At 41.8% G+C, this 12,326-nt stretch overlaps 1 protein-coding gene across 2 annotated transcripts in view; it reads right to left on the bottom strand.

The window, feature by feature from the left end:
- Window positions 1-12,326, bottom strand: part of DOCK8 (dedicator of cytokinesis 8) — a 252,499-nt gene that overhangs the window by 104,349 nt on the left and 135,824 nt on the right. The gene's annotated exons all lie outside the window — the stretch shown is intronic.

The raw sequence follows: 12,326 nt of genomic DNA, 5'->3' as shown, positions 1-12,326 counted from the left end.
TCAAAAAAGAAGAAAGAGTCTGGGGCAGAAAGCCCCAGCACAGAGAGAGCCAGCCACTCCTGACAAGCTAGACATTAAAACTGAGATATGGTTGCAGGAAGTAGGAGGGTATTGACTGAGGGGACCACCCCTTGAGGGTGGGATATGTTAAAAGCTTTAATGTTAACATATTCTGTTGCCTAGCTACTCCTTCGGAGCAAAGTCTAATACCCCATATGTGACGAATATGAAGAGGCGGCGACTGTCGGAGGACGTAAGAGAAAGAGTAGTTTTGGCTCTGTCTGCTTATCAGAAGAGCAACAGGCAAAACCTATGTGCACTCTACATATCAGGGAGCAGGATTCGTAGTCAGGTCTGCTTGGTGTGCTCAGTGTGTATTAATTTGGTCTTAGGGAGTGTCCCTTGCTGATCCAATAGGGAGGCACGTTGGATGCTAGAGGAAACCTGACCAATGGTACACAGGCTTTTGGTACTGTCCCAGTGGGTTGGCACAGACAGTGGTGCATTACGGGACAGGGTATAAAAAGTTATGGGCACATGAGGTAGAGGTCTTTGGGCGGGAAGCCAGGTCCCAGAAGGAGGGTGGCGGCTGCCTTTTCTTCTGCAGCAGATGGTGGTGGTCACAGGCAGTCAGCCTGCTGTACCAGGGACTTGAGACTGAACCCAGAGATCCAGGAGAAGCTGACAACAGAAGTTGGGGCACAGCTGAATCTGGAAAAACAGTGTCCATGAGTACAGAGGAACTTGCCCAGGGGTCTGCCCAGGAAGGGGACCACTCCGGAGTGAAGTCCGTGGACGGGTGTCAGTTAGCCCAGAGAGAAAGGGGGTACTAGGGGGGTGCCCTGAAGAGAAATGTAATAGAAACACTTACCTTACCTTCATTCAAGTGGCAGGGTGAAGCAGCGGCCTTGCCGCATTCTCAAGTTTAGAGTCCTCAGCATTGTGAATAGTGAACAGTGAGAGTATCCCACTCATCCCTTCTCTCATCCCAATTACAATAAAACCACAAAAACAACATCCCCTGGACTGATCTTTGACTAAGCCAAGAACTTAAAGTGATACGTTTCTCCAGTTGCTACGGGTAACCCAGGGGAATCCCTAAAGTGTTATATCCAGCAGCCCTCTAGGGGGGCAGTGCTACATTTGTATTAAAAAGGGTATAGAACCCTAATAGAGAGACATCAGTTTTCCCTTGTACAAATCATTAGTAAGACCTCAACTAAAATATGCAGTTCAGTTTTGGGCACCAGTACACAAAAAGGACAAAAAGAAGAACTAGAGAAAGTGATGAGAAAGGCAACCATACTGATAAGAGGCATGAAGGAGTTCAGCTATGGGAAAAGATTAGAGGAACTAAATGTATTCTCTCTTGAGAAGAGGAGAGTAAGGGGGGATATGATCAAATACATAAGGGGTCCATATAGTGAACTTGGTGTTGAGTTATTCAGATTCAGGTCATTACAGAGGACAAGGGGGCACTCTTTCCATATGTGGAGGTTAAATCTCTTTTCCTCCAGATATAAAGGCTCCTTCACAGCTGGGAAAATGTGGAATAGACCCTCAACAACTAGTTTTGGCCTGCTCAGTAGATTGTTTTAGAAAAAGAGCTGAATGCATTCCTAAATGCATAAAATAGAACTGGATACTAACATTTAGTAACACCAGGGGTAGATGATCCAGGGAATATCTGACTGCCTTTTGGGGGATCGGGAAGAGACTTTTTTCCCCCACTGGAGCGAACTGGACTATACTTTTTGGGGTTTTTTTTCTGCCTTCCTCTGGATCAACTGTGGGTTTGGGATTGTGTGTATGGAGGTTTTTTTTTTTCTTCTATTGGTTGAACTAGATGGACTAGTGTCTTTTTTTTCAACCTACTATGTAATACATCTACGTATATCCAAAATTCCACTCTATATTTTATATCAAATAGTTTGGAAAATTCCAACGAGGAATGTAATGAGCGGTACAAATGTGTATATAGACTTTGTCACTGTTCCCACTTCTGTAGATTCAAAAGCTTTGTTATATAAATTAATATTTTTACAACTTCAACTGAGATTAATGTATGCCATAACTTCACCGCTTGCTTTTGGCACATAAATATTGGAACACACACCAGCACCACTAGATTTTAAATTGTGTAAGTATCTGCTGTGCTTTTGTTATATGCAGAGGGAGGTGATGTAATATTGTGAGTGCGCAGCATGTTTTATTTTCATAGACTTTATCAGGATTGGAAACATAGCTATTTTGCTGGATAGCATTTTTAGCCCTGGAGTGAAGGCTTACTTGCCTGCCAAGGAAGGCAAAGTTCAAGGCATGTTAGAACTCTGGTAATCCCTCGTAATCAGCGCCCTAGCATCTAAGCAGTCAGACTTTCTCTCCTGCACAAAGATATCAGTGTGTGAAGCACAATGCCATCATTTCATCATCTTAACTGTTCTTTTTGCTTGAATTATCCAACATCTCAACTGACTGGCATACATGTGCCACCATTCATGATCTACAAATTGATAATTAACCAAATGCTATTATTCTGATAACATGAAGAATTTTTGGGAGGCTATAGATACTGCCATAACTAATTTATGGAGCATTAGAATGACCACATCATGTGGCAAGTTTGGCAAGGGAAGGTGGGGGCATGTCTTATTAAAGGGTATCAGTTTTTTGGTCATATGACTGTGCTATAAGGTCATCAGATCATAAGCTCCCTTAGGGGCTGGCACTGATGTAAATGTTCCATAGCCTGCAAAATGATACAAACTTTTCACCCAGTGATCCTGCCATCAAGTCTGTTATTTTTCCAAAAGAACAAGCTGCAATGCAGATGTAGCAGTTAGAGGGTTGAAAAGCCATTTAGAACTGACAGGGTTGCTTACAATGATAGACTTTTATTTATGTAAAACCTTTATTCCAAAAGGGAAAAGATGGTTTGTTGTAACTTCCTTTCAGTTTGTCAGTGTATCTAAATTTGCTAGTGCATCTAACACCCCCCCCCCCCACCCCAGCTTAACAATGCTGCTCTCCAAAGGTGTACCTGTGTTTGCTCATCCAGAGAGCAGGCACTCTTAATACAGGAGGTGTGTTACTGGCCAGATCACCGGGTGAAAACTGAGGGACACATGAACTTATTGGTAAGCTGCCATATATTAAATTTTCAGTTTTGGGTTTAATACCACTTTGATCCGATTTCAGTGCTTAAAGTCTGATGAACCATGTGTACTGTAAGAATGCTGAACATGGTCACCTGAGTTCTTATAAATACATTTGTACCCAAGATATTATCTAGTTTAACCAATGGAGATTTCTTAGTTTTTTTTACTGAAATTTTTTAAACAATATTCTTTGTATTTAGCCACCCCCCCCCCCCCCCAAACAAACACAAGCAGTTTGTAATTTTCTTTTATCTGGCTACAGAATTTACCATTTAAAGAGCAACTCCCCTTTCGTTGAGAGAAAAACATTCCCTTCTGGGTGATCTATGCAAATTGCAGGGATTTTAACGAACTTTGTTGCAGATTCCTACTATTTGTTATTCTGAAAAATATCGCTGTGTGTTTGTCTGTGTCCATGTAGGAAAGTGAATCTAATTGGAGTGGTTTCATAATTATCAATCAGCTGCTGCACCTGCAAGGCACAAATGAGGCCTTGATTTCCTATTGGGAGAAGCTCACCAAAAATGACATTTTTGTGGTAGGGGATGCCAAAAATCTGACTTGTATCTTAGGGCAGACCTCTGGGAAAATTGGTGAGCCAATCACACAAGCAGAAAATGATGTTTCTGGGGTGTGGTCAGTACACATTCTGTGTACAGAACAGCTCTAGGTAGCCATATTGCATTGCATTTTCAGAAAATTACAGCACTGCAGATTGAAAAGGAAAGGTAATTTTTAATAATATTCAATTACAATATGACTCGTGTCGCAATTGTATACGCTATATTATTTAACTTTATTTGCTATTTTTTCCCCATGAAAGTGGAGTTATGCTTTACTGACTCTTGCAAGAGGCCCAAGATTTAGCATTGGACCTCATGAATAGTATACAGTATATGGAAGAAAAAGGTAATCTTACTCCATGACAAAAATAAAAATCAAGAGGAAACATTAATATATTAGCAGTGAATACACATTTTGCACTACTACAGTAACATTAATCAGATTTTTGACATGTCTTTCATAAAGTACTTGCTTGTGGTTCCATATAGTGACTATTGCATTTCATACACAGATTTGTAAATGATCGCCTTAGCGGTCTTCTTTATTTCAGGGAATACAATTAACATCTATAATTAGGAATTGCTGAGATGAGCTCAATTAGTCTTTTGACAGACCCAACCAGGACAGGGGCTTTTAGAGAGGACTAGGGGCAAGCTTCCTATCCACTTATTATGGCCCATGGAGAAAGCAGATCATTCTATAATGATTGACAAAAAAATAATGGAAGCTGAGAGCGTGGTTTGGATTACTTCTCTGAATAAGGACAATAAAGCTTCCCTCTGGAGTGAATGGAAAGAGGTAATATTAATCCTGTACAGGATAATGGTCAGAGAAAATATGTTGTTCCTCCTGCAGACTGGGATGTAGAGGCTCCTTCACTTGGGACAGAAATATTTATCAACAATATCCATTAAGAAATGTATGAAGATAAATTAATTCCACCGTTCCTGACTGCTGTAATATTGTAGGAGTTTGTCTCAGACTGCTGCCGGATAGTTTGAGATAGGGTGGGGTTTGTTATGTGTTTATTGTTCAGTTAGTCTTTCCTTTTGTTCTATAGTTTCAGTCTGTTGTCTAACTTAACCAACTCTTGGAGGTATCTATGATGGGATTAGACTAGTGTCAGCTCTACCTCGCTATCTAAACCATTGTGTTATGTTTTGGGTAAATATGTTGTGACTGACCTACTTTTCAAGTGTAGAAAAAGCCTGTATTTCTGTTCAATGAACAGTCATTCCTTTGGTTCTATCCCAACATCTGCGTTCGATGCTTTGGGTAAAAGGCTGGTATTAGCTCTCAACCTGCTCAAAATGGTTTCGAGGGCAGGAGGCACTGTTTAGCGGAAGGAAGCAGCCAAGTGGTGTGCCTTATAGAGTCTTATAAGTCTTATAGAGCAGTGGTCCTCAACTCCGGTCCTCAGGGCCCACTAACAGGCCAGATTTTAAGTATTACCTTGGGCAGATGCAGACTAGAGTACTGCAATCACTGAGCAGCAAATGATATCACCTGGGATGTATTTCAGTTATCTTGCAAATCTGGCCTGTTAGTGGGCCCTGTAGGCCAGGGTTGAGGACAGTGTTGCCAACCGCCCGTAAATTTACGGACAGCCCGTAAAATCAGGGCACTTTTCTCCTGCCCGTAAATGCCCGTAGCAGGAGAAAAGTGCCAGTAAATCTACGGCGACGGCGGCAAGGTTAGAACTGCGCATGCGCAGCGCGCAGTTCCGGACTCGGAGATCCCCGAAGCGAGTCGAGTTCTCTTCTCTCGCAGAGACGGTGAGACGCAGATGGAGACCGTGTGACGTCAGCCCCAGCTTCCCCCCTCCCTCTCTCGCACACCAAGCGCTGCGCGTCTTGGCCAATCACAGCCTCCGCTGACTCTCCGCACACTGACACAATGGACGGAGCTGTGTCAGATGATCGTCGGACGAGACTAGTGCCACGGCCCGCCTGCGCCCGCCCCTGCCTCCGCCCCCGCTGTCATTTAAGTTTTCCCGCCGGGCCGGCCGCCAGGCGCCGGCTAGGGACAGTGTGGAGTGGAGTGGACTGGACTGTGGAGTCTGATGAACTGTGCCTGGCCCTGTGGAGTACTAGAAGATGCAGCTGGAGTCTGGACGGATGGTGGAGTGGACAGAGCAGCAGACTGACAGCAGAGGCAGCCACCCGCAGAGCACACAGAAGAGAAGAGGACTGGTGAGTGGGGCTTCCGAGCCTCCGACAGCTAGCAGAGCAGACTGGAGTAGAGAGATGAGTCAGGGGGCAGAGGACATCAGTGTCCTGCTCCTGTGCCCCCTTCACCTCTCCACAGGCAGTGTCACAGCTTCACTCTGCAGTAATGTCACTGATATGGCTATGGAGAGGTGAAAGGGACTTAGGAGGAGGACACTGATGTGGAGAGCTAATATGAAGGGGGACATAGGAAGAAACTACTGTGAGGGGTGAGGAGGGCACTTCCATGTCCGCAGTCTCTGACCACCTCCTGTACCATGTCCGCAATCTCTGACCACCTCCTGTTCCATGTCCGCAGTCTCTGACCACCTCCTGTTCCATGTCCGCAGTCTCTGACCACCCCTCTGTTCCATGTCCGCAGTCTCTGACCACCCCCCTGTTCCATGTCCGCAGTCTCTGACCACCCCCCTGTTCTATGTCCGCAGTCTCTGATCACCCCCCTGTACCATGTCCGCAGTCTCTGACCACCTCCTGTACCATGTCCGCAGTCTCTGACCACCTCCTGTACCATGTCCGCAGTCTCTGACCACCTCCTGTACCATGTCTGCAGTCTCTGACCACCTCCTGTACCATGTCCGCAGTCTCTGACCACCTCCTGTACCATGTCCGCAGTCTCTGACCACCTCCTGTTGAATGTCCACAGTCTCTAACCATCTCTTTTCTTTTATCATGTCAGCAGTCGAGTCTGGAGAGGAGTCAAGAGTGAGAGCGCTGCCGGGATGGGGGTCACAGGAGAAGTTAGATGTGTGGGGCCCCGGCCTGCGGAGTGGAGACCAGAGCCGTCTGATTGAGCCCTGCACAGTGCACCTGAGGGGAGGTCAGTGACAGCGCCGCCAGACCAGTCTGATGGGGGGGGGGGGGGTCACTGATGTAAGGGGGAGAGAATACAATAATGTAAGTGGGCACTGACTTTTGTTTAACTTAAACTCATTGCTAATAGCACTATCTACATGTTTATAGTTTAATTGTTCATATTTGCACGGTTTAGCACTGAAAACGGCTATTTTATGTACAGCAAATTTGCTGCTTTCATGTACATATATATAGGCAAGTATATTCATGAAAAAGGTGTTGAAATGAACTTATTCATGAAAATGTCATAACATTATAAATAGACTACAGCTTCCCAAAAAGCAATCCTTTCCAGGAATATAACATCTGCTATGTTTTGGCTATACTCCATCCCACTCTGTACGCCCCCTATAAAGAGCTCAGCTCTGCATGAAGTTTCATTCTTTAGCTCAAAATCAATGGCACAAAACATGAAAATAGAGTGCTCCTTGCTAAAATGTTTTATCAATCTTACAGAATCTTTTAAATTAAAAACACCTAAACAACAAAACTTTTCTGTCTTCACCACACAACTCAAGTTTTGCCTTGTGGCTGTGGGGGCTATAAACCATCATAATGTTTATTTGACACGGATACCTCAAGCTGTTGGGAAAAGAGAAACTGGAGAAGGGTGGGATCCAGTTGGATTATGGCAGAGGTTGGTTACACTATTCCTAAAGATGACTATGAGTGGTTACTAAATTAGATTATCTTTCTCTTGCCTGTATTGTGCATCTGTACTGACACTGCATTGTTGGACATTTGAAATCATCTATCCTTTAGTGTGGTGCCTTGTCCTGTTGCTGACAGTTCAGTGACACAACTCTCAGGATGTTCCCCAGTCTTTTGTGCCTTTGCTTCCTATCTAGTCATTTAGAGAAATGTATTTTGCAGTATTATCTGTTAATGTCTTATCTGTATCTTGCCAACATATACTGAAATTGATAGGGGAATGTATCAAAGTTTAATGTATGGTATTTTCTGGGCCATATTTAGACATTGTACTACTCTAAGCACACCTGAATGGTGACATTCTTTTGCACAAGCTCTACCTTTTGTGTGTGAGTTTTGTTTTAGTAAATACTAATGCTAGGCAGTCTGCGCTATATGCAGGATGTTTTAGCTTTGTACACCATGAAACAAGAGAAAGTAGAAATGACTCTTTATACATTCCCTGCACCTCATGCTCTTGCTGCATTTAGTCACAAGAGTCCAGAAGAGGGAAAAAAATAATGGAAAAGTTATCACAATTATTGAGCTTTAGGCTGATCATACACTGTTACGGTGCATTATGCCACCTGTAACGTGTTCTGTTCAGGCATCCTGTTTATTTGAATAGGCTTCTTAATGCATCAAAAAAGGTGAATGCGCTATTTTTTTTTTTCTAAAGTAGTACACCAAAATGCACAGTAGTGTGTTACTATGTGTTGTGGTGGGCTGCAACACAGGTACATTGGTAAGGTGCATTGGGGGGCCATTAAGAAGGAATAGCACTATAGCTCACCAATGTGCTCAATGTAGGTTTTGTATGTTAGTACAACAATATTATTAGGGTGAATACTGCCTGGATATTTGGACAATACATTGTACGACTGCCACAAGTCTGGCAAGAGCTATAGTTGTAAAAAAGTGAGCACACCCCTGAAAATTGTTAACTTTTTCATCATATTTAAAAAGGCAAACATTAGATTACCATTCAAATAGTGCCTGCAGTTAAAAGTGAATCCATGAACAAATGACACATGATGTTTACATGGTGTATTAAACCTCTAAATCGGGGTCTCCAAACTTTCTAAACGAAGGGCCAGTTTACTGTCCTTCAGACTTGAGGTGGGCTGGACTAGAGGCAGTGGGAGGAGAAAATGTCCTGGCATCCAGTGGGAGTAAACATTGACCCATCTATGGTGTCAGTTGGAGGAATAGTTGCCATCGTAAGTGTCAGTGGGAGGAATAATGACCCATCGGTGGTGTCAGTGGGAGGAGTAGTGCCCCATTATTGGTGTCAGTGGAAGGAATAGTGCCCCATCGTTGGTATCAATGGAAAGAATAGTGCTTTGTCATTAATATCAATAGAAGCAATAGTGCCCCATTGTTGGTATCAATGGAAGGAATAGTATTCCGTCATTGGTGTCAGTGGGAGGAATCGTTGGTATCGATGGAAGGAATAGTGCCTTATTGTTGAGATCAATGGAAATAATAACGCTTCATCATTGGTATCAATGGAAGGAATAGTGCAATATTGTTGGTGGCAGTGGAAAGAATAGTGCCCTTTCGATGATGTCAGCAACAGGAATTATGGACAATTTCATGTTCCCAACTTTGTGGGAACAGTTTGGGGATGGCCCCTTCCTGTTCCAACATAACTGCACACCAGTGCACAAAGCAAGGTCAATAAAGACATGGATGAGAGAGTTTGGGGTGTAGGGACTTGACTGACCTGAACAGAGTCCTGACCACAGCCTGATAGAACACCTTTGGGATGAATTAGAGCGCAGACTGTGAGCAAGGCGTTCTGGTCCAACATCAGTGCCTGACCTCACAAATGTGCTTCTGGAAAAATGATCAAACATTCCTATAGACACACTTCTAAACCTTGTGGACAGCTTTCCTAGAAGAGTTGAAGCTGTTATAGCTGCAAAGAGTAGGGCAACTCAATAATGAACTGAACTAAGACTGGGATGCCATTAAAGTTCATCTGCGTGTAAAGGCAGACGTCCCAATACTTTTGGTAATATAGTGTAAGTGATATCCAAAGTGCAACATATATCATAAATATCAATGGACATCACTTAGAGTGATGCACTATATGCAATATAGGAGCAGAAAGAATATTTGAAGCATTCAATTTCAAAAAATTTAAAAATATAAAAATATTTTTATACAAATATGGTTACCAGGTTAGTCCTCTTTAGGGGCTACCTGCATTTTAAGAATGTTAAATATTTTTGGTAGGAAAACAGTAACTAAGCTATGGACAACAGAAGTGCTGGCCTCAGATCCAGCAAATTTTTTTTGTATCTGGTAGCCACATGCCTTTTTTCAGAGACAACAGATATAAGATACAATTTAAGATACATGATACAAAATAAACTAAGCTTTGAAAACTTTGCCTTGGTCTAGGTTTTTTAAAGGTACAATACAAACCAGGTTCTTTTTTTAATGCCTACTCATGGCCGAGTGTTCAATTTTAATATTGAAAATACCAAGTGATCGAATAAAAATTCAAATAATCCTATAAAGACTAGCGATTTTATATCACAAACATATACAAAGCATAAACAGTATTAAAGAAAACTTCTTTGTACAAGCTGACGTAAGCCACCAGTACAGTGAATAAACTGTACAGTGTATCATTTCCAGTACAAGCTGGCTGTGCCTGTGGAATAAAAGAGGGAAGGCGGGTGGGTGGGGGAAGTACTGTAACTGATGTGATGAATGGTAAATTTATCCTGTTAACTTGAATACTTAATTTCGAGGGGGTGTTGAACTTATGAATTAAGATTAACTCCTCATTTCCCACAGTAATAAATGGCACAGAGACTTGACATTTAGGCACAGGATGCAGAAATGTGATATAGTATGATGATGATGAAGATAGATCGATAGACAGATAGATAGACAGATAGACAGACAGACAGATAGGCAGATAGACAGACAGACAGACAGACAGACAGATCATTTCAATGGAAACCATAAAATGCAGATATGATAGAAATCAGTAGCAAAGCGAAACCGTTCTTCCTTCATTAATGCAGAACAAGGTTTCTTCTATCTTTAATAATATTTATCTAGAAGTAAAGTGGACAGTGCTCCGATTGTTTGTTGGAAAAAGTGAGACATTTCTACACAGCACATGTAAACTGGAATAGATCTGCTTAGCAGCCACTGCCTGTGACGTCTGATCCACAGAATTTGTTATACTTAATGCACAGCTGTAAGCAAATATAAAATATTAAGAGCCAGGTCACACTGGGGCGACTTGTCAGGCGATTAGCACAGGACCTGTTCTAATAGGAGCGACACAAGTCGCTCCGACTTAGAAAAAGGGTCCTGTACTACTTTGGGGCGACCTGGAGCGACCTGCATTGACTTCAATGATATGAAGTCTGTGCATGCCGCTCCGAGGTCGCAGTGCGCGCTGTGCACCGCGACCTCACAGGTCGCCCCGGCAAGTCGGGTCGCTCCTATGTGAACCGGCTCTAACTGTCCATTCGCCAACAAAGTAATTTATTTTACCTCCTTCTCTTTTAATCTTAGACTCTTGTTATTCCCTATCGCAGTAAAGCTTCAAATAGGAGCGCAATGAACAGCACTGTATGCCAATCAAATTCCACTGTATTGCAGTGTCAGGGACCCAGCTGTGCTGTCTGCTAGGGGTGTGTGAATTTCATCATCTTTAAACAGAATTACTATTTTTTTGGCAGGTGAACCAGTTCACATACATGTATTCAACTGTGTATCTAGCTACTTAGCGGAGCTGTGAAAGATCCATGCTTTTTGCTGGTTAGTAACAGGCAAATCCCCATTTGTGCATATCAAATCCAGAGTTTTTAAGTCATGTATTAATGATATATACAGTATACACTACAGAAAAAAAATCTGGAGGAAATGTGTATATTACCTGTCAATGTATTAATGATATATACAGTATACACTACAGAAAGGAAAATTGCATATTACCTGTCAATGTATTAATGATATATATATACAGTATACACTACAGAAAGGAAAATCTGGAGGAAAAGTGTATATTACCTGTCAATATATTAATAATATATACAGCATACACTACAGAAAGGAAAATCTGGAGGAAAATTGTATATTACCTGTCAATGTATTAATGATATATACAGTATACACTACAGAAAGGAAAATCTGGAGGAAAAGTGTATATTACCTGTCAATATATTAATAATATATACAGCATACACTACAGAAAGGAAAATCTGGAGGAAAATTGTATATTACCTGTCAATGTATTAATGATATATACAGTATACACTACAGAAAGGAAAATCTGGAGGAAAATTGTAATTACCTGTCAATATATTAATATATACAGTATACACTACAGAAAGGAAAATTGTATATTACCTGTCAATTTAAATAAATAAAATTTTAATAAAAAAATAAATAAATGAAATTAAATTACAGTACCTCTAGAATGGGAGAAAAAGGTTAAATTGGTAATGAGTTTTTCAAAATGCAAGCGCCATGCTGTCCAGGCTTTATTAGCTAGTAAGTCATTGGCCTGGATCAAGCATGTAGTCAGAGAAGTCTGAACCACTGTCCTACATAATCTCTTGAACAGTGTTAAAAAAAAAAAAAAAATCAGGACAGTCCTGATTTCACATTTTAAACAGGTTCCTTATTTATGTACTTCCTCAGAGGTTCCTTTTATAGGTTGATGTACTAAAGACATTTCAGACCAGCAAATCTGCATTTGGTTCATACACTGAATATGATAAGGTGAAATAAAAAAGGACAAACCTCATTAACCTGGCTTGCTAATGTGGCAATCAGTTATGCAATCTCTAAGTCTGCA

Source organism: Pelophylax lessonae, assembly GCF_965119305.1.
Source record: "Pelophylax lessonae genome assembly, chromosome: 1".
In the NCBI taxonomy this organism is placed as follows: Eukaryota; Metazoa; Chordata; class Amphibia; order Anura; family Ranidae; genus Pelophylax; species Pelophylax lessonae.
This window is presented reverse-complemented; position numbering and strand designations above follow the sequence as displayed.